The sequence below is a fragment of the Mauremys mutica genome, chromosome 4, assembly GCF_020497125.1.
Source record: "Mauremys mutica isolate MM-2020 ecotype Southern chromosome 4, ASM2049712v1, whole genome shotgun sequence".
Lineage (NCBI taxonomy): Eukaryota > Metazoa > Chordata > Testudines > Geoemydidae > Mauremys > Mauremys mutica.
Genome location: NC_059075.1, coordinates 111,310,261 through 111,335,713, shown reverse-complemented (window position 1 = coordinate 111,335,713; position 25,453 = coordinate 111,310,261). Strand labels below are relative to the sequence as shown.

Below are 25,453 nucleotides of genomic sequence, written 5' to 3'. Positions count from 1 at the left end.
AAATATAGGTTCTGCTTGTTTATTTGTGGCTGTATTTTGCAGAATTTTGACAGTCATCTTGCCCCTTTCCCGATGAGACTTGGCATGACTTTTGTCTAGAACAAGTTTCCATTACTGCCAGATTCCAAGAAACCACCTGACCATGGTTATACGAGTTGTAACCTTTCTGCTCCCTGCCCACCTGCAATCTATGCCCCCTCTTCCACTCTTTACAATGTACCTAGATGAGGCTTCAACACTTCGTGAGCCTCTGTACGCTGTAATGCCCATAACACAAGGGAAACCAAAGCAGAGCCTTTGGCTGAATGTTTTTGGCAACTAGTTTGAACCAATGGGTTTTAGTCACGCTCTTTGCCCCACTATTTTTAGGGAGCTGTGTTTAATGTTGTTGGTTCCACTTCAGACTATGGAAGGGCATAGTCAACTGCACTAATAGAAACTGAGGCATTGGACCAAATCTTAGTCCCACTGAAGTCCATGGCAAAACCCTCATAGACTTCAGTGGGACCAGTTTTAGCTCTGATTTCACTCTGTCACAACATGGTCTGTTTCACTAAGGGTCGCCTTTGGGGTCTGTTCCAGTGCTTAGTAGCATGCTTTGTTTCACTTGGGAAGTCTGAATTGAGTGATAGAATTAGAATCACGGCTTTCACATTGATGATATCAGGGTAGATCCTTCAGTGGAAGAAGAATGGAAAGGAGAAGAGAATTTTCATGCCAGCTGGTTAGGAATGATGTACACATTAGTCATACAGGCATTGGTTTATGTTGCATTTGTAACAGCAGGACTAATTGGAATAAACCATCAACCAGATCTTCAGAACAAGCAGCTTTTAGAGGCCCATGACAAGCTGAAGATGAATGGGGAAAGCTCACTGAAAAATCATATCTAAACGGAGGTATTTGCCATGTCCCCCACCAGAAGTGTGCTGGGGCAGGAGTTGGATGACATCCATTAGTCCAGAATACGTGGAGCAAAGCAAACAGGGTGTGAGCTTAGTGTTCATGGTAGGTGAAGCTTGGCAGGCCTGGAAATGAAGCTAGTTTAGTTAGTTTATGCACAGAGCAGGTATAGTACAGGTGGAAGCAGCACAAACTTCTCTCCTTCCAGTGTTCCTAACCCCTGCCCTAGAGGGGGTGACCTTTACTGACATGGGAATGCCGTTAAATTTTCTGGCGTTAAACTCCTTGACCTCTTCTAAAATTGCCAACAGGATGATTTTGTGGTGAAAGCACTGGGCTGGGATTCAGGTCATCTGAGTTCAGTTCCTGGCTCTGCCACAGACTTTTTGAGTGACTTCGGGCAAATCACTTAATTTCTCAGTGGCCCAGTTCCCCATCCCTAAAATGGGAATAATATTTCCATTCTCCTGCCCTTTGTCTTGTTTAGTTAGATTGTAAACTCTTCCGGGCAGGGACTGCCTCTTACTCTGTTTGTTCAGTGCCTAGCACAATGGGATCGTGATCTTGATTGAGGTTTCTTGGCTTTACCCTAGTCGTAATAATTATAATAATGCCAGTCAGTCATTTGTGGAAATGTTTGGGTTTTTGTGTGTGTGTGTGTGTGTGTGTGTGTGTGTAAAGTGCTGAGACCTCCAAACTAATTTTCTATAAATGCAGGTGTTTTAAAGTTATGAACACCAACCCATCTAACTTTACTACAGTAGCACCATAACTTTCTGAAGGTGAAAGTTTGCATTGCCTAGAGATTTTTATATTGGATTTTTAATGTTTTTGTAACAAGTTGTTGTAAAATTAATCAGGTAATTGATCTATGTACAACCCAAAATATTCTGACCAGAGTATGCAGGTGAACAACAATCAGTAATGATTAAATTAGTCTATAAGGTGCCACAGGATTCTTTGCTGCTTTTACAGAACCAGACTAACACGGCTACCCCTCTGATACTTGATTAAATTATTGTTTCCATTAAACTGAGCATAATTAATGAGATTTAGATAATGTCACAGAGCAGTAGGTTTCCAGTTTAATCATTTGTGGGACTGTCAAAAACAGGACAGACACGCCAAACTAGTGGTATGTTCTATAATTAGATTTCACCAACCCAGTAAGAAATGTGAACTCCTAGATCACTATAAGAGTCATACCATGGAGTCACAGACTGTCCTATTAGGCTCTCTTGTCTATCTTGCCACCCAGGCAAGTTGAACTTCGTGATAAATGGTCACTTACATTCAAAAAAATCACGAAACATTCAGGTTGCTTCCAACCCTGAGATACCAGTCACTTACCCCAGATCAATTTGTATCTTAGATCTCACACCAAAGACAGCACCTGTAGCCAATCCTGTCATAAACTAAATTAAAGGTTTATTTACTAGGAAAAAGAGAGTTATTTACAGGTTAAAGCAAGCAAACATACACAAATGAATTACCATCTAAATCCCAAGAGTGACAGTGTGTCTTTCTGGGCAGACCCAGGGGTAACCCCTCAGGATCTCTGGCTTCAGTTTGGGATCCCTGGCCCTGTGAAAGTTCAAATAGGAAAGAGATGGAAACTTTTCCTTCGTCTTTGGTTTATTTCCTCCATTCAGTCTCCAAGTCCTTAGGATGAGCTTCCTTGCATGCGTGACATGGCCATTTGTCAGTCCTTTGTATTGCCATGTTCCTTGGTGGCCCATCTGATTTTGATAGTTTTTCTGCATGGGTGTGGGGAAACACTCTTCCCATCTGAGTTCACAAGTTTAGAGCAAACATTTCAAAGTTTATAAAGCAAAATGTACATATTTTCTTCTAGCATGGAATACAGACATTACAAGTGGGATTAATGCATGCACCAATTTACAAACGTTTTATAGAGTTTAAACACTAAGTACAGTCTTATAAAGGTAATAGCTGTTTTGAGCACTACTAACACATAAGTGAACTGGTCTGGTCCCCAGCTATGAGTTTGTCATTTTTTAGCTAGTGCCTGCAGCCTTGTCAAAAGCTGACACTTGGCCTGCCAGGGCCACACCCATTCCGAGTGTGTACACAAAACAGCTAAACCAGGTATTAGTTGCAATGCATGAAGTGGCGTGAGCTCTTTGTCTCAGGTCCAGTTGAACTGGTGCCATCTGTAAAGGTGTCTTCCCAGTTTGGACAGGAAGTGTAGCAACTTCACTGGTTCATCAATGTGCCTAACTTCATTTTGCAATGCATTGCCCTGTGTTTGGGGAATTACCCAAAAGCCCCTGCTCCTAGCAGTGGTGCTGGGCATTTTGGAATAGATGCCTCAGGAGTCTCAGAATGCAGTGGTTCTGTGACTCATTTGTGTGAATGGATCAAAATAATTTTGTCATAAAGAGAGTTGCAGTGTGGAGATTCTAAACCATGGCAAGGAGAAGTGGGCAATCTATTTCCTTTCACTGGTTTCCTTGCTTAGTGTCATGTGCATATTTCTCCCTGATGTTGGCAGTCTGAAGTTCTGAAGTCTGGATTACCTGCTCATGTCATACGCCTTCCCATCACCAGCACCAAGTAAGGAACAACAACAAAAAAATCGAATTGCTTTGACATTTTATAATCTTCTTGTTTTTCAAATGTCTGAAACTTGTGAAATATTGCAAAAAGCTCCTGTTATTTTTTCAGAAGAGTGTTTTGCTGCTGCAGTGATGCAGGGAGTAATGTCTTAGGTCACTCACAGTCGCCTTTCTGTTTCTGTTCCTGAGACTTCAGTATGGCTGAAGTAAGCTTTTGTTTTCCTCAGGATTGCGCTGGCTCCTAACCAGTTTTGACATGGCCTTTACTAAATTATATATGACCAGAGAATACGAAAAGATCAAATAAGATTTTAATTCTCTGGAATTATCTGCAACATGAGTTGTGTAAGGAGGGAGCTGGGTGACTTCTGGATAGACAATACTGGCCTATTCTCTCAGATGGAGATAAGCTATAGCCCCACAGAGATTTTATTGTTCTTGCAGTGAATTTGGCAGCTGTAGCTTATACTATGACAAGATAGTAGTCAGCAGCTCATATACAGTGTTGACACAAATCATTTCAGGACCAAACTAGTTTCTGGTGTAAGGGGAAAAAATGACAGAGATTAGCTTGGCAATGTCAGTAAGACTCTACCAGATTTCTGTCTGTTTGTGAAGCCTGCACTTCTGGCCTCTTGGTGTCAAGTTGACAAGGGCAGCATTCTTGTGCTATGTGGTCTCTGAGAGGCAGGTGTGCATCCAATGCAGAGAGAGAGAAACCAGTGCCTCTTCCCTCGTGCCCTGTCACTATGAAGGAGGCCTAGAGATGAGAGTTGAAGATACTCCCTGTAGTAAGTCAGCAGAGGGTACAATAATGATGGTGAAAATCAACAATAAGGAGGGAGAGAGGCTTTACCATCAGAGCACCCACTGTTGTGATAACACTGGAGTAGGACAGGACACATGCCATAGCTTCTCGTGGTTTCTCTAGCTGACATTCAGGAGGCATGTAGATAGCTCTGTCCCTCTTGGCTGGCGAAGGGCATTAGGGAGGCCTTGTCTCTGCTCCTGAACAAAGCCGCTGACTCGCCACTACTTCCTAGATCAGGGGTGGGCAAACGTTTTGGCCCAAGGGCCACATTGGGGATGCAAAACTGTATGGAGGGCTGGGTAGGGAAGGCCGTGCTTCCCCAAACAGCCTGGTCCCCGCCCCCATTCTGCCCCCTCTCAGAACCCCTGACCAATCCAAACCCCCTGCTCCTTGTCCCCTGACCACGCCCTATCCAATCCCCCCTGCTCCCTGTCCCCTGACTGCCCTGACCCCTATCCGCACCCCTGCCCTCTGACAGCCCCCCAGGACTCCCACACTTATCCAACCCCCCTTGTTCCCTGACTGCCCCTCTCCCCCAGAACCTCCACCCCATCCAACCATCCCCTGTCCCTTGACTGCCCCCCGGACCCCTCTGCCCCTTATCCAACACCCCCACTCCCGCTCCCCGTTCCTTACCATGCTGCTCAGAGCAGCAGGAGCTCGCAGCCTGGCCGGAGCCAGCTATGCCATGCACTGCCCGGCAGGAGCAGCGGGCCAGAGTGCTGGCGGTGCAGCGAGGTGAGGCTGCGGGGGAGGGGCCGGGGGCTAGCCTCCGGGAGCTCAAGGGCCAGGCAGGACAGTCCCGTGAGCTGGATGTGGTTCGCGGGCCGTAGTTTGCCCACCTCTGTCCTAGATGCAGGGAGCTGGTTGCAGCTTCTGCTACTCAGTCGCCCAAACCTTAGAGTAAATACCCTGCCACTCTAACTTCCTCAATGTTTCCCCACTGGCATGTGGTCCGTAACAGATCTTACATCAGTAAGGTTCAAGCATAGTGGGAGCACAGTGGAATGGAGGTCCTCCTGCCCCCTGAATGCCCCAGACATAAGCCACCACTCCCCTTATGCTGGGAGTGGGGGAGGTGGCTGGTATGGGAGGCAGTGAAGACCTCTGCCAGAGGAGGGTTCCTTTGCTGCCCAGTGTTCAAAGATTCAGAGAAGGGTGTGTGTGTGTGTGTTGTTTTTTTTTTTGGGGGGGGGGGGATTGATGACTTGACACTCCCGAAATTCTAGATTCAATCAGCTGATTTTTTGATACCTGATGTGCTAATCTGTCTCATGGCACTGAAATTGCACTGGCTAATATAGATGATACTGTGTTCTAGCAATGGACAACACTGAACTGCCCTTATTGAAAGTAAAGAGCACCTGGCCTCCTTCCATACCAATTAAGAATCAGGCCTGGCTTCCTTGAATGGTACCACAGCCTCTGAGCCCAATGCAATGTGCTTGTTTAACTGCAGAAGTGTCCAACAGTAGCTAAAGATTGACTAGTGCAATCAATTGTTCACTGTGTCCTTTCCCTTAAAAATTTAAGGTGTATCACTTATTTGAAAGACTTTTTACTGTTGTGCTTAAATTGTTTCATCTATGTAATAGATTTTCTCTGCCCCTACTCATCCTAAACTGAGAATGTGCTTGAATGGGAAAAATGTCCTTATTTCCTCTCTCTCTTTTTGCCTATAGATTATTAAAGGGGTGGGACTAGATGATTTCCTGAGGTCCCTTCCAACCCTGATATTCTATGATTCTATGAAATGTTTCATGCCCTCTGTAGCAGGGCAGATGTGGGTAAGGAGGGCAGGGATTGTTATCACTAGGTTCATGAATCAGTAAAGTCCTCATGTGCTTTTCATGACCACACCCTCTAGTCTGGTGGGAGGAAGGGAAGTGTCACCAAGCCCTATTTGTACTACATGCTGCTAACAGGTCTGTGGAGAATTTAAGATTCATTGATTCCTAGGCTGTCTGGCATCTTATCAGGATGTAACATCAGCACATACCAAATGTTCCACCGCCTTTGAAAAGACAGCTGTTTCTTCCTTGTATTAGCAGGATTGCAAAGGAAATAGATTAGGAAATGAAAGGTGGAGCATAGTTATGACTGGGGTTTTTAAGGTGGTCTTTAGACGTGACATCTTCTTTATCTAGAAATGTGTAGCATGGGCGCTGGAACAATTTGTATAGCAGGGGTGCTGAGAGCCATTGAACCAAACTGTAAACCCTGTATCCGATGGAAACCACTTCAAGCCAGGGGATGCGGTAACAGCACCTGTGATGTGAAGTGTTACCGTATGTGGTTCTTTAAAGTTTGCATTCACACACCTAGGGGTGTGTGTGTGTGTGTGTGTGTGTAAGCATCTGTTTGCAGAAATGAAAAAGCTGCTTTTATTACAAAGAATATGACATGCAATGAACTAACCTTATGGCGTGTCATTTTTATTCTCCTTCATCATAGGGATTTGAAATACAATATTGCCTGAAATTTCTCTATCCTTTTGGAAAGAATGATTCGTTACTAGTGCAGAAAACATCTTTCTTTATTGAACTATGCCCGCACATAGTTTTTATATTGTTTGGTTCAAGGAATGTTTTTCACCTCCAGTCCTCCTACAATTATTTTGACTTTGTGAGGTCTGCTTTCTTCTACCTTCCTAATCCTATGGACTACTCTGTGTGATCACCCTTCCCTTCTGTACAGTGTAGTCTCAGCATTGCCAGCTCTTCCAACCCTGCTCCTGGAGTTGTATGATAATGGGATAATCTGAGCTTTCCTTACACAAAAAACATAAAAATTCTGGTTCTTGTGGTTGTAGAGAAAAGCTGGGGAAATGATCCCTAAAGGCTGAAAAATCAGAAGGCAAAGAAGACGACCCAACATCTATTATTTTTAAACCTCTCATGATTTTTTAATGCTTTGGGTTGGCAATACTGTAATCTGCTGCCCCTTTCCTCCTTGGCTGACCATGTCTTTTATCCAGAATAATGGATTAGTAAAAGAAACCTGCCAGCTGTGTAATTTTTAACTTTTCTGTTTAAAACAAGTAAAGAACTTGTATCCAGATCAAAGTTTAAAATGACTGAGGTTATACAGAGAAGCTGTTAATATTTCTCTGATTCAATGAAGCATTTAAACATGTGCTGAATCTAAAGAGTATGGGGTGGGATTTTCAAATGTACCTATAGGATTTAGGAGTTTCAGGTCTCATTGAAAGTCAATGGGACTTGTGCTCCTGAACCCCTTATGTACTTTTAAAAATCGCACCCATCCCTAACTTTCATTGACTTCAGTGAGACTTAAACATGCTTAAGCGTTTTGATGACCCAAGGCCCAGTCTAGCAAACTGAACACTTGGGTAACACTTCTTATAACTTTTATCCCTTCCCCAGAATAAGCAATATTCTTTCTCTACTGGGGCCTGATCCAGTACCCTTTGAAGTCAATGGGAGACCTTCCTCTGGGCATTGGCTCAGGCCCCTGACCCTTCCTTCCCAGCATGGAATTGTTATAAAGTAACTTTTCTATTTTACAAATGGCACCTGGCATCTGACACCCAGACTTTTTTTTCTTTCTTCTCCCCAGTGTCTGTTTCCTGAGACCTTGCAGGCCACCTCATTCTTCGGAATCTCGTAGGCTGGTGTGAGCTCACGTCCCTGTGAAAGGTACTGTATGTGATTGAGTTTATAGATTCAAATCAGAGTTCAAAATGGATAACTGGACTTGTATTTTAGGAAATTCTGTAAGGGTTCTTTGAGAGGGAAATTTCAAAGCTATTACAATTAAAATCAGCATCTAGTCCTTCTCAGCCAGAAGTGCCCACACCTGGAGGAGAGCCAGGAGGGGATAAAATGAATTGAAAAGGTGTTGAGGAGAGGGGCAAGTGGGGACTTGGAAGATGCTGCCTGACAGCAAGTGGGGGAAATTTCTCCCCTGTTCTCCAAATATTACAGATAATTTGCTGTATTACTCAGTCAGGGAACGTTAGGGTGACCAGATGAGGTGAAGAAAATATCAAGACACCATGGTGGGAGGGGTCCGCCAGCAGAGCAAAAAAATAATAATAAATAAATAAGAAAAAGCTGAATGCTGCCGGCGGAGCATAGTGTTACTTGGTTTTTGTTAATATGATTATGTATTTAACTGAAGCAGGAGACTCCATGAAGTCCACTAGTATCCTTGCTATGTAGATGTAATCTACCTTGGAAGTATTTAGACACTATTGTGATGGACCCTCTACAAAACACTGAGGTAGATAGTTTATTATGCACTAGAGTCTTGCAGTAATGATGTAATACCAAGCAGCTGGGTTGAAATGATCCAATATTAATAGAAGGGCCATCCTAATGGTAGTAGTTATCTCCAGAATGCTTTGCTTCATGGGGCAGACAGAAGCAATGGAATGAAAAACAGAAAACAAGAGAAACCTACTATCAGATGTCAGACCCCTCTGGAAATCTTTGGGAGGGCAACATGAGTCACAGCAAAGAAATGAAGGAAAGGTCTCCATACCCCAGGGGAAAGAGAGAGAGGAGAACTTTTCCTTTCAAGACTGTGTTCTAGGACTAGAGAGGAGAGTTAATTTATAATCTGAAACTCTAATTTGAATAAAGGCAGCTCCAAAGCAGAGCTGGAAATGGAGGATAACGAGGGTTTGAACCAGCTCTACTTTTGGTAGAAATGAGAAGCAGGTCAGGAGACTGGGCCTAAAATTCAAACTGGACATCAGGGTGATTGTCTTCTCTCCACTGCTGATTTAGAAACTCTGCTGTCTGCACCCCTCTAATGAGTCGTAAGCCAACAGGCGCGATGTTTAGTTCAGACTTGGATGCACCTAATGGCTTCACACAAGAACAGTATTCAGAATGCTTATTTACTGGTGCCAGCTTCTGATGTCAAACTCAGACTAAATGGCTTTCTTCTTTTCCGACCACCAGCATCCCATGACTACAAGACTGGTAGGGGTTTGTTTGGGATCATGCTCTGGGGGCCCAGTGTTCAAATGTAGGCACCTAAATTAGGCATGTAGTTTCTGCATTTGGATGCTCCAGTGGGCATTTATGTGTTCAAATGCCTGTCTCAAGGCCTTGATCCAGTGCCATTGAAGTCGATGGAAAGATGCTTCTTAACTTCCGTGTGGCCTGGATCATACTTTTGTGCTAAATGGCCCCTTGAGTACCCTCATGATGTTTGAGTACCTGATTTAGGCATTCAGGTTTGGGCTCTGAGTATTTATTTCTTCCTCTGTCTTCCCTTAGTTCTTTGGGACCCTTTAGAAAAAGAACACTTGAAGAAAGCTTCTGCTTTTGATAACTTTTACCTGGGAACAACTTTTCTGCTTGGAATGGTTATTGTTTCCTCCCCGCCTGTGGCGTGTTACACTTTCTTGCTGCTTCTTGCCTTTAAAATAAAGCATGTTATATGGATTAAGAACTAGCTAACTGACCTAAAAAGTAGTTGTCAATGGGGAACCATTATCGAATGGGGTTCTTCTAGGGAGGGTGCTGCATAGAATGTTGAATAGCTTCGGGCCTAGTACCATTTTTGTCAGTGGTCTGCAAATCAATATAAAGTCACTGCTGATAAGATTTTCAGATGACACAAAGGTTGGTGGAGTGGTAAATAATGGCGATGGGCAGGGGTGTCATATCGTGCAATCTGGATTGATTGGGAAGCAAATCTCATGCATACAAAATACATTTTAATACAGCAGAATGCAATTGCACGTCTAGGAACAAGGAATGCAGACATACATACAGAATGGTAGTCTGTATCCTGGACAGCAGTGATTCTGAAATGAATGTAGGGTCATAGTGAACAAGCAATTCAACATGAGTTCCCAGTGCAAAGCTGTGGTAAAAAAAAAAAAAAAGGCAAATGCAGTCATCGGATATATAAAAAGGAAGTAGTGAGTAGGTGCAGAGAGGTGATTTTTACTTCTTCTATATAGGGAATTGGTGAGACTGACGCTGGAATATTACATACAGTTACAGTGTCTGCATTTTAAAAACGATATTGAAAAACTGGAGAGGATACAGAAGAGAACCACAAAAATGAATGAGGGCTGGAGAAAATGCCTTACGGTGAGAGACCTAAAGAGCTCAATCTGTTAACTTGTCATAAAGAAGATAGAGAGGTGACTTCATTACAGTATATAAGTACCTTCATGTGGTGAAAATATTGAGTACTAAATAAAAGCATAGCAAGAAGAAATAGCTGGAAGTTGGAAGCCAGACAAATTCAAATGAGAAATAAGGCACATTTTTTCACAGTGAGGGTGAATAGCCATTGGAACAAATTACCAAGGAAAATGGCAGATTGTCTATCTCTTGATGTTTTCAGATCAAGATTAGATATCTTTCTGGAAGACATACTTCATTTAAGCACGGGTTATTGGTCTCAACGCAGGGGAAACTGGGAGATGTTGAGGAGATCAAACTAGATGATCTGATGATCTCTTCTGGCCTTTAACTCTATGAATCTGTGGAGTTAAGCTCCAGTTTTGCAAACACTTAAGCACATGTGTAACTTTACTCACAACAGTAAATCCCACTGACTTCTCTGGGACTACTCACATGAGTCAGTTTATGTATCTGATTAAGTGCTTGTAAGCCCCCTGGTGGGCCGGGCCGGTTTGTTTACCTGCTGCATCCGCAGGTTCGGCTGATCACAACTCCCAGTGGCCGCAGTTCAGCACTCCAGACCACTGGGGGCTGCGGGAAGCGATGGCCAGCACATCCCTTGGCCCGCGCCACTTCCTGCAGCCCCCACTGGCCTGGAGCAGCGAACCGCGGCCAGTGGGAGATGCGATGGGCTGAACCCGCGGATGCGGCAGGTAAACAATCTGGCCCGGCCTGCCAGGGGGCTTACCCTGGAGAGCCACATGCCAAAGGTTGCCAATTCCTGATCTAGGCATTAGGACCTGATCCGCCCACTGAAGTCAATGGAAAAACTCATATTGACTTCAGTGGGCATTAGATCAGGTCCTTAGATTGTAAACTCTTTGTGGTCGGAGTCATGTGTGTGTGTGTGTGTGTGTGTGTGCGCGCACGCAGGGTCCTGATCATGCTACCACAATACCAATGATTAATTGATTGATTAAGGCTGCACCGTTAGTACCAGGTCTACCAATATCTGATTCCATCTGAAGAGCGAGTTTAGTAAAACAAATGATTTAACATGCTTTGGCTTGGTTTGTTTGTTTTATAACTGTAAATATTCATTGAAGTTCATTGTCTAATTTAGAATTGAAGCTCTATGGGACCAGGACCTCGTCTACTTACCGGTCTTTACAGCATCATGCAGATCAATATGACTATATAAAATAGTGATGAAAGTAACATACGAAAAATGTTTCTCAGCAAAAGACTTTTATTGCCTGACTTCATGAAACTTGTGTCTCAGCAATAGCACCGATGCTTTTGATCAGTGGTGCCAAAGGAGAATTTACAAAGTTACTGTTACAGTTGATGGAAAATAGTGAGAGAAAGCTCAGAACACCTGTTTGGGTTCATGGTAGATGTAATGGAGTTTGAAGGTATGTAAATGGTATATGGAGTGAGAGGGGTTCCCACACAGCACTGTACTGTTAGAGACATGCAGTCTAAAATTTCCTTTCAAATTCAGTAAGGGATGTGATTTAACCAAAATGTTCAAATTCTGCTATAGTGACTGTGAAATATGGGCTAGAGAGAAAAGGAAGAAATGGAGAATATTTGGATGAAGTGATATCTATTTTTTCTTGATGAGAAGTCCGTATGAGAGATGCTTAAGCAGAAGCAAGGAATCTAGCAGCTGCCAAGGTATAGGACAGCTATAGGATTTAAAATGCTCCCTGGGCTGTCTCAAGTCCTTTTGCCTTTATGTAGGAGGGGTAAAAATCGACCCACCATGAAGGTGAATAATCCTCTCTGCTCCCCACCCCCACATATCCCTGTTCTTCAACTCTTGCTGCTTGTGACAGGAGGCTGGCATTCCATGTTGAATACCCCCTCGCTGACAAGAGGGAGGGATCTGCAGGCTCGTTTGACAGCAGTCATCAATAAGAAACAGAAATGTCACTTGAAAATCCCTTTTCTTCTGTCTACAAAGGGAAACAAAACTTGTGAAGGTGAAACACTGAGAGAGAACTCTGAAAATATACGAGCAGCAATCTTAGCCCATGTAAGAGCTTTGAGAACCAAACATTTTCCTGTGCTGCCTGTGGCATGCTCGCCTCCTGAAATTGGTGTCAGTACTAAATGCTGATAATATACTTGGCACTGATGGTGCCCATAACTCTCTAGAGAGACTCCTGGTCTCATTCCGTCCTCTTGCAGTCTGTAGTGTCAAGTCACAATGTTGCTAGTGTCCATAAACAGTGTTTCAGAGACACAGAGAGCAATATGGTCATACATTTGTTTTGGGTATGTTGCACCTAGATAACTCAGTCACGGATCAGAGCCCCCATTGTGCAAGACCTTGTATAAACAAGTAATAAAGAACTTGGTCCCTGCCTCAGAGAGCTCACAGTCTAGGCACTGATCACGCCTGTGCTCTCCCAGTGCAAGGGCCTAGGCAAGTGCTTTCACTGAATGTCATAGGACTCGCTGTGGGAAGGTGCTGATTGCCTTCTGAAGGATGCTGAGCACCATTAACTCCCATGGAAGGCAGGCGGAGATGCAGAGAATTGGTTCCTCACAGGATCAAGCATTTAATCCTCTATCTTAATGGGTATGCAAAGGAGTGAGCAGAGTTAACTTTTTAACTACGTATGTTGGCTTTATTTTTAGGAACAAATAAATTCATCATTTCCCTAAAAGAAATAAGTCATTATTTTCCGAATAGACTTCACTGCCCGCATGTCTTCATAGAAAATGGGAATAACAATGTTTAATTATGATTAGGGATGGACTGAAATTCCCATAGCACCTGTTTAATCAAAACTAGATGCTCTCTGTGCAGTGCAATATTTTCATGCTGTGTTATAGTGACAATAGCATGTTATTAACAAAACATAATAGGAAAAATTTTATGTATAACTAATGCACCCTTGTTTTGTGAGGTTACAAGGCTGAATAACTATTGGAATTGGCTCTTACTATCATCATTCTGCAATAAGCAATAGTAGAAATGTGACTATATTGTGTATTGCTTTACCCACTCTTCAGCTTCTACTGTGACTGAACACCTTTTCCATTTACTCACTATGTGGCTTGATGCTATAATAGGGCATTTCATAATAATAACAACACCTAGTTCTTTTATAGAGCTGTTTATCAGGAGAGCTCAGCATGCCTTACAAAGTATCATTAACCCCATTTTACAAAAGGGAAAATTGAGGCACAGAGAGGCAAACCTTGCCCAAGATCATTCAGCAGGCTAGTGGTAGAGCTGAGAATAGAAATCATATCTCCAGAGTCCCAAACCAGTGCTCTGTCCACTGCTTCCCATTTGGTTCACTTCTACTTGAAGTTCATCAGTAGAGCTAGCGTTGTCTGTGCATGTGCCAGAGGGTTTTCATATCAGTGATGCTGATCAGGCACCTTTTGCCAGCACTAAATTAATTTTACATAAGAGATGCACAAATATAGTGTCTTTTATATGATCAGATTTCTTCTGGTAGCATCTTTGCCAAATGCATAAAAGTATGCAATTAATGGCAGCCCCTGAGATAAGTCTGTTATTTTGAATAGCTTATTTCTAAAGTAGCTTGGCATTGTATTCATTTGATTTATCTGTGGTTCTACAAAGATTTTGTTTCATTACCCCTGAGAAGAGTGAAATGTTAAGCAAAAAATATTTCATTACTTTTTTCCATAAAATGGGAACTCCATGAGTGAAGTGTCCTGATAGAGAAAAAACGTATTCTTGTGGCAAAGGCACAGGGATGGTGCTTAGGAGATCTAGGTTTGATTCTCACCTCTGTCTCAGAATTTCATTGGTAAGATACTTAATCGCTTTGCAGAATAGAGACATAAGCCCTGCAAGTTCAGTCTAGAATCTGAAGGTCAAGATGCACTCTATCTTGCCCCACCAGAGGCAATCAGAGTTTAAAGAGTCTGTTGACGATGAGAGAAGCAGAATACAAGCCAGCTGTTCCCAAAGCTGTATTGGCTGTTAAGTACTAACAGGAGTGAAAAGTAGCGAAACCATATTTCTGTTAAATGGATACTGTCACAAAAGGAAGCAGGTTTGATGATGAGTAAGCAAACAGGAAGCCTATCCATGAACTGATTAGGCAGCATTTTTACATAGTTTCTTTTCAAAGTAGGACACCAATTTAAGTGCTAGGTGTCTTTCAAAATCAATTCTTAGCCTTCTAGTTATCAATCAAAAAATGTGTTCCTCAGGCCTGGTCTACACTAGGACTTTAAATCGAATTTAGCAGCGTTAATTCGAATTAACCGCTCAACCGTCCACACCAGGAAGCCGTTTAATTCGACCTAGAGGGCTCTTTAGTTCGAATTCGGTACTCCACCCCGACGAGGGGAGTAGCGCTAAATTCGACATGGCTATCTCGAATTAGGCTACGTGTGGATGCAAATCGAACTTAGTAGCTCCGGGAGCTATCCCACAGTGCACCACTCTGTTGACGCTCTGGACAGCAGTCCAAGCTTGGATTCTCTGACCAGCCACACAGGAAACGACCCGGGAAAATTTGAATTCCTTTTCCTGTCTGGGCACTTTGAATCTGATGTCCTGGTTGGACATCGGGGCGAGCTCAGCAGCACCTGCAACGATGCAGAGCTCTCCAGCAGAGGAGTCCATGCAATCCCAGAATAGAAAGAGGTCCCCAGCATGGACAGACCGGGAAGTCCTGGATCTGATCGCTGTGTGGGGCGATGAGTCTGTGCTTTCGGAGCTGCGCTCCAACAAACGGAATGCAAAGACCTACGAGAAGGTCTCCAAAGCCATGCACTCAGAGGATACAGCCGGGATACAACGCAGTGCCACGTGAAAATCAAGGACCTGAGACAAGGCTACCAAAAAGTCAGAGCGGCAAACGGACGCTCCGGAGCCCAGCCCCAGACATGCCGCTTCTACGAGGCACTGCATGCCATTTTAGGTGGGTCTGCCACCACTGCCCCACCAGTGACCGTGGACTCTGAGTATGGGATAGTGTCGAGGGGCAGTTCCTCGGCGATGTTCGCCGATGGGGAAGATGAGGAAGGGTTTGTGGAGGACGACGCAGGCGACAGCGCTTACAATACCGCTTTCCCCGACAGCCAGGATCTCTTCATCACCCTCACAGAGATCCCCTACCAACCCTCCCCGGCCGTTAACCCGGACTCAGAATCAGGGGAAGGATCAGTCGTTAAGTGCTATAAACATGGAAACATTTATTTTTTTAAAAACAGGAATAAAAAATATATAAAAACTATATAAAAAGTTTTCCATATAAAACTATATAAAAAGAAGGTCCACACATATAGGGATGGAACAGAAATCCTCCTGGGACACTTCCACGAAGCTTTCGTACAGGAGCTCGAAAAGCCTCCGCAGGAGGTTCCTGGGGAGAGGTGCCTTATTTGGTGCTCCGTGGAAGCACACTCTTCCGCGCCAGGCCATCCTAATGTACAGCAGAATCATTGCCTCCACCAGCATGGCAGCATACGGTCCTGGTCTGTGCAGGGATTCTAGCAGCATCCTCTCTCTCTCTCTCCGAGTGACCTGCCTCAGGGTAATCTCGTTCGGTGACTGCTGCATCTAATTAGGGCAATTAGTGTACTGTTACTATTGTGAATGCTTGACTTTTACTTTGCATAGCAATGACCTTCGTTTAACAGCCACGTGTTGGAGGCCGCAGAGGAAAAGCATACAGTGATCTTTCCCGGGCACAGCCGCGAGGGGCTGGAACAGGGTCAGACTTTATGCTTTCCAGATTGCCTTCAGCGGGAGGGCACAGCTATCCATTAACTGTTAAGCAGCCTATAGTGTAGTGCTTACCAGGCCTGGCTGCTACACGGATTCAGCTGTACCGCCCCGCTTGTCCGATCTCCTGTGCAAGACCGCAGCCAATGAAAGCGTATTCCGAAATCTCGAACTTGTCCTGAGAGCTCGTGAGACTAGGTGCCCTGTATGGTCTTGTTCACTGAAACTGAGTAGACTGTGTTCAGTGTTCGCAAACATGTATCTTTTCAAGGAAATCAGTTCCTTTTTCCCATCACACAGCTGCGGCTCTTTCACGAACTGCCCCGGCATCCCCCTCACAGAGGCTGGCGCAGATTAGGCGGCGAAAGAAAAAGACTAGGGACGACATGTTCTCGGAACTGATGGCTTGCTCCAGAGCTGAGGCGGCCGAGCAGAGACAGTGGAGGGAGACCCTATGTCAGCACCAGCGCTCACACAGCGAACGGGAGGACAGGTGGCGGCAGGAAGACCAGCAGGCGACTCAAACGCTGCTTGGTCTAATGAGGGAGCAAACGGACACGCTCCGGCGCCTTGTAGATGTTCTGCAGGACCGCAGGCAGGAGCAGAGAGCCCCCCTGAACTGTATCTGCAACTGCCTTCCCCCGCCACAAAGTCCTGTGCCCCCCTCACCCAAAATCACAAGAAGGAGGGGCGCTAGGGGCCGTGAAAACTGTCACTCCACCCCAGCAGAGCGCTCAGGTACCAAACAGCTCTCATTCCCTAAAGTATGAGAAGTGCTTCCCTTCCTGGATCACCCAGTCCCAAATCCAAGTTTCATCCCCCCACTGTGTAGTTGAGTATTAAGAGTAGTTTGTTGTTATTCACTGTTTCCGTCACGTTTTCCTTGTCAGAAGACTTTGTGTGAAGGGGGGGGAGGGTTTTTTTAATTGCATAGGACAGCCTCCATTACCAGGGTACAGACTTGGGGGCAGGATCAACAGCAGGACACACACAGACTGCAGTCACTAGGCACTAGGGTCATTCTGGGAGGTGAATGCTGCCCCAGGTCAGTCTGTGAGGTGTATGCTGCCCCAGGGTCCTAGCGCCTGCCATCCACAAATGGCAAGGCAGGCTGCCCTTACCATGCCCTTCCACCCTAGCTACGAGCCTCTCCGATGCCCTGAGCCCCAGCAAGAGCCCTCATCCACGGACACATACTCACCCTTCCCACACACCCCTCACCCCTTCCTACGCCCCAACCCCCAGCCCAGAGCCTGCATCCAAACTCCGTCCCAAAGACGGCACCCCTCACCCCTTCCTGCAAACCCACCCCTTCCTGCACACCCACCTGCAACCGTCCTCCCCCCAGAGACCGCTGTAGGAGCACGAGCCTGTCATTCCTCTAGTGTAGAAGCGGTCTGTACATCAGTGCATACCGTACCCACCACAGTCCGCGTCCATGTTTCAACCCTTGAACAGGAATTCATAATTAAAGAAGACTTTATTAATAATCAGTGTTCCATTAAAGTTATTTTAAAACGTGTGTTGGAAGGGGGGAAACCTGGAGAACGGGATATGTAACCGCAGATCGAAGTCAACAGTCACTGAAACAGGCTCAGGTTCAGCTTCTCTGTAAATCAACTGGAGAGTCATAGGTTACCCTGCTCTCCGAGGAACCTATCTTTCAAAGCCTCCCGGATGCACAGCGCTTCCCGCTGGGATCTTCTATCGGCACGGCTGTCTGGCTGAGCGTAATCAGCAGCCAGGCGATTGGCCTCAACCTCCCATCCCGCCATAAAGGTCTCCCCCTTGCTCTCACAGAGATTGTGGAGCACACAGCAAGCAGCAATAACAACGGGGATATTTTTTTCGCTGAGGTCCGAGCGAGTCAGTAAGCTCCGCCATCTCCCCTTGAGACGTCCGAAAGCACACTCCACCACCATTCTGCACTTGCTCAGCCGGTAGTTGAAGAGTTCCTTCTCACTGTCCAAGGCGCCTGTATAGGGCTTCATGAGCCAGGGCATTAGCGGGTAGGCTGGGTCCCCGAGGATCACTGTAGGCATCTGCACATCCCCAACCATTATTTTGTGGTCCGGGAAGAAACTACCTGCCTGGAGGCGTTTAAACAGACCAGAGTTCCTGAACACATGCGCGTCATGAACCTTGCCCGGCCACCCGACGTAGATGTTGGTAAAATGTCCCCTATGGTCCACCAGTGCTTGCAGCACCATAGAAAAGTAGCCCTTTCGGTTAATGTACTCGCTGGCCTGGTGGGCCGGTCCCAGGATAGGGATGTGAGTGCCATCTATAGCCCCACCGCAGTTTGGGAATCCCATCGCGCCGAAGCCATCTATGATGACCTGGACGTTTCCCAGGGTCACTACCTTTGAAAACAGTTGCTCAACGATTGCGTGGGATACTTGAATCACAGCAAGCCCTATGGTAGATTTGCCCACGCCAAAGTGGTTCGCTACTGACCGGTAGCTGTCTGGCGTTGCAAGTTTCCAGAGGGCTATGGCCACTCGCTTCTGCACAGTCAGGGCTGCTCGCATCCGGGTGTCCTGGCGCTTCAGGGCAGGGGACAGCAAGTCACAGAGTTCAAGGAAAGTGCCCTTACGCATCCTGAAGTTTCGCAGCCACTGTGATTCATCCCAGACCTGCAGCACTATGCGGTCCCACCAGTCCGTGCTTGTTACCCAAAACCACCCTCGACACATTTTTTCCCCCAGCAGGCATTGGGGGCTCTACCCAGCATTCCACTGGGCAGCGGGGACTGCGGGAACTGTGGGATAGCTTCCCACAGTGCACCGCTTCCAAAGTCGACGCTGGCCCCGTTACTGTGGACTCAGACAGTCGAATTAGTGTATTTAGTGTGGATACACAAATTCGACTTCATAAGGTCGATTCCACAAATTCGAATTAAGTAGATTCGAAATAGTCTTGTAGTGTAGACGTACTCTCAGTGACCCAGTCTAGATGTGCCATACACAAATTAAAAGGTGTACCAAAATGGCTTTGGTTTTTCAAATTGGTCACTTGGTGTCCAGTCCTTAGGAAATGCTTTACAACTCCTGATAGGAGTCACCCAGCCTCCACATGTACAAATCCAGAGAATGTTAGCAAGATCATCCATCTGATGGCGGTTGTTGGGATGAAGCACAAGGAGTGATGCTCTTTGAGCTAGCCATGAGCAAGCCACATGAGGGCTTACAGATCAAAGCCAACACTTTGAATTGCCATGAGGAACAAACTGGAGGTGGGGGCTGAGTTCACTGCACAGATGTAATATTCTCCATGCAAGAGATACCTCTGTCACTCTGCACTATCTAACGTTTGCGTGATCTCCAGGGAAACCACATTTCAGTAATCCAGTCTGGAGGGGAGGTCACGAGCTGCCGTGCTCTGCAAAGGTCAGTAAATGCACTCTGTGTTACCGCTGCTACTAGGGAATTACCTCTGAGTAGAGAACTTGGTCAAAGTTTTCAAAAATAGGTGCCCAATGTTTGGCTTCTAAATGTAGGCATCTTACGAGGTCTGACAGTTCCTGCTGTAAGGGGAGGTTGCAACAACAGCAAATTGTAAAAATTTTGAAATGCAATACATTTAATGAGCTCCAGCTGGCTCCTTTCCCTCATGACATGTGGAATTGATACTGTTCCTTGTTAACAGACCCAAAATGACCCAGGCTTGATTTCACCAGGCATCATTGAGGTCCTTGGCAGGCTACAACCCAACATATTCTGAGGCTCTCCACAGGCAAAACCGGTTATAACATCTGAAACTCACCTAGAAAGCGCCAATCTGATAGAGAAAAATATCTAATAGGGGCCTCATCAAAGTGAATCATTTCCCAAATTCCACCCTCTTCTCTTTTTCTTCTTTTAATGGCTGTGAGAATTCAGCCCTATTGTGGTTCTTACCCTGTGCCCCCATCATAGTAGCTAAGCATTTTCCACTAGTGAATTCAGTTCTTTCCACCTTTCTACCTTCTCACTGGAGGAATGTTGCATGTGGATTTTTTATTAGTAGTAGTATTTTTAGTATTTTATTTCATTTACATGCACTGTGCTGTTTGTTCTTATTCGTGGAGGCCAGGTTGAAGTTCACTGGATGATGTGGGGATTCTTAGGTCTGGAAGGATTTTGCTTGAGTCTTGACCCAGGGCCTTAGAAAACTCTCATCTCTGGCTTTCCCTCTTTGACTGAAAACTGCCAAATGTGTACGGCAGGCATCTCCCAAATGCTGAGGGCACAAATCTACTAACTACTGGTTCTATAAATAAACTAACTTACAAAGTTCAACACGAGAAGTGTAAAATGGAGAGCGCTGCAAAGACACATCCGGTCAAAGCTGAGGTAGTCTACAAACTCAACATAACCCAGAGAATCTTTTCTTCCTCAGGAGGTGGGGGGGGAAAGGCAGGGGAAACTTTAGGCCTTGAACCAGCAAAGTGCTTAAGCACATGCCTAATTTTAAGCACATGATTTCACTAGGGCTATTCGCATGCTGAAAATTAGGCACATCCTTAAATACCTTGCTGAATTGAGAACTTACTTCTGTCTCTTTTTTGGATTGATCCCCTCACTTGTATTGCTGCTGTGAAGATATCCAAACACACCTTTACCTACTTCTGCACACTGCTATAGTTTTATTTTTATTTTTTTTGGGGGGTGGGAAGGCGGGGGAATTTGTTCTTTGTTTTTAATCATGACCAGTTTCAACAATTCTTTTGAGTCTGCTGATTTCATTATCAACTTTTTTGTTGCAGTCAGGCTGTTTTGCAGCGATGGTGATAAAATGATGATGGAATCAGGCTGTAGAAGGCAATGGTGACAGACAGTTTCAGTGCTGGGTGCATAAAGGGAGATTGGAGACAAAGACAACTGGATATTGGTAGAGATGATGGTCAGTGCTTGCTTTTTGGATTCTTTTTTCCATTTAGGTGCTAGCAAACCTGTGTGTCTTTTGGCAGGGCCTCTAGAAGAATGAGACAGAAACTAGCAACTCAGTTCACTTTGCAGATCTGAAAGCTGCACAGTACCCATGAAGTATCCAAAAGTGAAAACTGTGTCACAACTTTTCTTCATATAGATTGGAAAAAAACACATAGTCAACAGGTGGGGGCCTGATTCTACTCTTGCACACACTGGTGTAAACCAGTGAAGTCATCAGAGTTACACTGATGTAAAACAGATGTAAGGGATAAGAAAATCAGTCCAGTATCATGGGTGCTTAGCTTCCATTTATACATTGAAATAAAGTGCTCAGCATGTTGGGTACACATTGGGTGCTGTGAAAATCTGGCTATTGGTGTTAGCACAAGAGCAGCTGCATATTGAGCATGTTTAGAAACATGTCCCTTATTTAGTTGCCCAAACGGCAGTGGAGCTCTTCTAAAAATCCATCCCCCAATTGTGAGCAATGAGCCATTTTGAAAATCTGTGCCCTAGTGCTGAGACGTGACATGGAGAGCACCAAGAGGCAGAATTCTAAAACTTCACCTCCCAAATCACACATTAGTCAATTTGTCTGGGCTGACTTTGCCCCATCCATGCAGAAATACATCAATTTAGTAGCAGGAGAGGCTGCCTGCTCTTTAAACAGTTTGTAACCTACAAAGAAGCGTGGTTCTGCTGAACACACATGAAAAATCGAAGAAACCCCTAGCCCCTTCAGCTTTGTCTTCTCTAGAGATTGAGCTCGAGGGCTGCATCAGTAGTTCCCACCGGCCCCATCCAGATGCAACCCCCTCGATGATGTGTTGCTCATGGCATTAATTAAGATAGCTACCGTGGTTGGTGTGGCCTAGGGCAGACTGAGTCAAGCTGCCTTGATTGTAGCTGCACTGTGGTCTCAAGTTAGCCCCATGACAAAACAGTCTGTGGGCACTAGTCCTTCAATGCCTCCTCCACTATCTGACTGAAAGTGGGATGGAACTTGGATGTAGGCTTGGAATGGCAAGGAGATGGGAGCCTTCTTTTCCCTTTGGTATTGGCCTCATGGCTCTGAATAGGAACCTCTTTAAGGACCTGATCCAAAAACAGAGTCTATTTGACTCCAATAGTTGTCTTAAGTGGTCTTTGAATGAGGCCCTAAGCCCAGTTCCTGTTTAAACCAGTTTATCATATAGTTGGCTGGCCAGTCAAGAAAAGGATTTTTAAAATGACTTTTGTATGATGTGTCCTTATCACATTTTAAGTCTAGCTTCATTAGAAAAGTGCTTAGTGGATACTACTCTTTTATACATGCTTAGTGGATACTACTGTTATGCATGGCTGGGTGGATACTACTGTTATGCACAGCTTATACATGCTTAATGAGTACTACTCTTATGCTCCACCTAATCTAAAAATGAACATCACCATTTAAAACTTTGCTGTAAGGCGATGGCTTAAAACAAAGAGAGAGCAAGAGGCAACACGCCTTCTCTTCCTTTGCTAAAAGCAGAGGGAGAGCTCCCTGTCTTCTCTCTTTGGCTTGGGGAAGTAGCATACCCCTACAGCTTCCCCTCCCCCTTAGCTGGTGTGGTAAAAGGAGCCCTTCGTCTTTCAACCTAGGATAGCCAGTGTGTAAGGCTTTTGTAGATGGGACGTTTGGGGAAAGGAAACTATAACCCTATAGCCCTGCCCATTGCCACCCCCACACAATACAAAGAACATCTTGTTTCTTGTTATGGCAGCAAGAGCATATGTTGTAACACAGATGACGTGATAGGCAGCAAACAAGGTGAAGTAGCAGGCAGCTTTGAACAACAATACAGAGAAGGAGAATTGACTGTGGGGTGTTTCTCTACATGATGGGATTTCTCTATATGATGGGCCAGATCCTAAAGGTTTCTCCACACTTGGAAATTTACATAAATAGCTTCAGTAGAGCTCTGCCTACTTATACCAGCTGAGGCTCTGTCCTGAGATATCTACAGCCAAGTTCTTCATAATGTCCTATCACTTTTTTTGAAGTTAGCAATAACAAACCACACTTTTTCCACATAATGTAAAAAATGCACATCCCAGTTCTAAACATACTCTGCCTTTCCATCCATTCTTGCCCCCCGCAGCATCCCTCCCTTTCACAACAATATTGTTTAAACATGAGGCTGTCTCCTGAATCAGACAAAGATCTTCTGGTTCGGAAGATAAGAGGAGAAGAGAGCAATGTGTTACATGAAGCAGGATGCAAGAGGGCGAGACGTGTCTAATGGAAAAGAATGGAATGTGAAGGAGATAAAAGAATCAGACAAGGGGAGAATACTGAAATATCAGAAGGAGAAGGAGTGAAAACAAAGAGGATGAAAAGTGGAGCAAAGACAGAAAAGACCTGAAATATTTTTAATAGGAATGCCCAGCAAGATCTGATGGGCCAGATTCTCTGCTTGTGGAAACCGATGGGGGTCCATCTCTTTACATCCCTAGGGAATATGGCCCATCATCTTGTTCAGACACAGTAGCCTGTCTTAGACAATTGCTGGCACATATGCCTGTGTGTGTGTATATACACGCTGTCAGCTTTTCATGTTTCTGTAGTGCCAAAGGCCATCACAGGTGTGTTTCTATATAAAGAAATCTGGAGCTGTTTGTTTTTAAAGCTTCATTCATTTATTATTTTGTTGTTGTTTTGTTAAATTGCTCTGACTTTATGCAAATGCTTCCCTCATCACCCATTGAACACTGAGTTGATAGCAGTAGTTTCCTAAGCTGAAGGGCTCTGCTGCTTATTCAGGGCAGCTGCAACCACAGCGCACCTTGTTCTTGCATGAAGTGGAGCTCAGTAATGCTGCCAGCTTGCAGGCCTCCTGACTCTTTTCTCCAGGGGCCCTCACGAGTAGGTGAGTGTAACTGGCACTTGTCATGTGGCTTGTAGCATAGATCAGAGTAGCAGTACTTTCATCTGAAAAACCCTGCCAATGCTTTTCACTTCCTGAGTGCCTTTCATCCAAGGATCTCAAAGATTAATTAAGCTTCAAAGCTTCACTATCAGGTAGGTCAGTATTATTATACCCATTTTATACATGGAGGGGCAGCGATGCAGGAACTAGCAGTGCTGGGGGTGCGGCAGCACCTCCTGGCTTGAAGTGGTTTCCATCGTGTACCGGGTTTGCAGTTTGGTTCAATGGCTCTCAGCACCTCCGCTATAAAAATTGTTCCAGTGCTGCTGAAGGGAGAGGGGAAAGGAGGCCGAGTGAGTCACACAATAAATGTCAGAGCCAGGAATAGGGCAGGCTTCTGGGTCCTGTCTACTGGACCACACTCGCGGAGGCAGTACACATAGTGGCCTCTAAATGTTACTACATCAAAGGATCCGCCCAGAGCTGATGAACAGCCTTACTTTTACAGTGTTGTACTCTCCCTTCCTCTACATTCTTGAGGCATGACTGAACATTTGACTTCTGGTGTCTTCTGGTTCACTGCTTGCAGTTCTAGTGAACCAGGCCTAGAGCTGTGTGTGTGTGCGCACGCACGCACAAGTACCCTTGGCTGAAACCTAACAGGCCTGCTCTGATTCCACATGGCAGTGCCTTCTACTAAGGGAGCTGATGAAGTTCACAAGGAACTGACTGCCCTGGATTTGAATGACACTTGCTTGTCTCAGTGCCATAAGCTGCTTGAAGCCAGTGGAGATGATCATTGAGTGTATCTGGAACAGTGCCCCGATTAAGCTTCAGTGGGAGCAGGGCATGGCCCAATATCTCTTCTCTCTCTGTGCCTCTCCTGTCCCTTCCTCTCCATGCCTTCTTCCCAGCATCTGGGAGGGGAATGTAGGATGCTATCCTTCTCTCTGCCTCCTGGTGTGGAAGGAGGGACTTTGGTAGCTATAGTTAATTGGCTCATCACCTTGTGTGCTCCTGCAATTGGCATCCTACTTTGTGTGAGATCAGGCTCATTTCAGACATGGACTCCAAAAAGCTTTGAAAACCTTTAGAGCCCCATACTGAGGTTCACTATTCAGTGCAGTAGTCAGGGGCCAGCTACCATCCCATTGACTGGGGGAGAGAAAATTAATATATCTTTGTGTGCGCCTGATAATGCCGAGAGGCCTCTTGGATACCACGGTGATGGGCATTATATAAGAACCTGGATAAGATGGGGCATGTTGAGAAGCCTTAAGAGTTTTTGGTTGTCAGGGATTCACTCACCACATTACAGGAACGTGGTAGGGTGTGGCAGCACAGATGCTGACATGCTGGTCCAGCTGTGAAATGGTTAAATAGATAATTACAAACTAAGGTGACCTCATCTTCCTCTTTTCTTTATGCTAATGATAAGCTATGATACATGTGTCACAAAGTGCCATGCTGATCCAAATAACTAGCGTGCTTCACACCTGATGAGCAGTT

The 25,453-nt window shown here is 45.1% G+C and overlaps 1 protein-coding gene across 5 annotated transcripts in view; it reads left to right on the top strand.

Annotated features, from left to right (window-relative positions):
- TSPAN4 (tetraspanin 4) overlaps positions 1 to 25,453 on the top strand; it is a 539,052-nt gene that overhangs the window by 106,599 nt on the left and 407,000 nt on the right. For 4 of the 5 annotated variants that reach the window (XM_045015196.1, XM_045015197.1, XM_045015198.1 and 1 more), the window contains exon 2: positions 7,873 to 7,952. The gene's annotated coding sequence lies outside the window, so the exon portion shown is untranslated. Of the gene's footprint in view, positions 1 to 3,356; positions 3,481 to 7,872; positions 7,953 to 25,453 lie in introns of those variants that run through there. The other variant, XM_045015195.1, reaches the window with a different exon arrangement.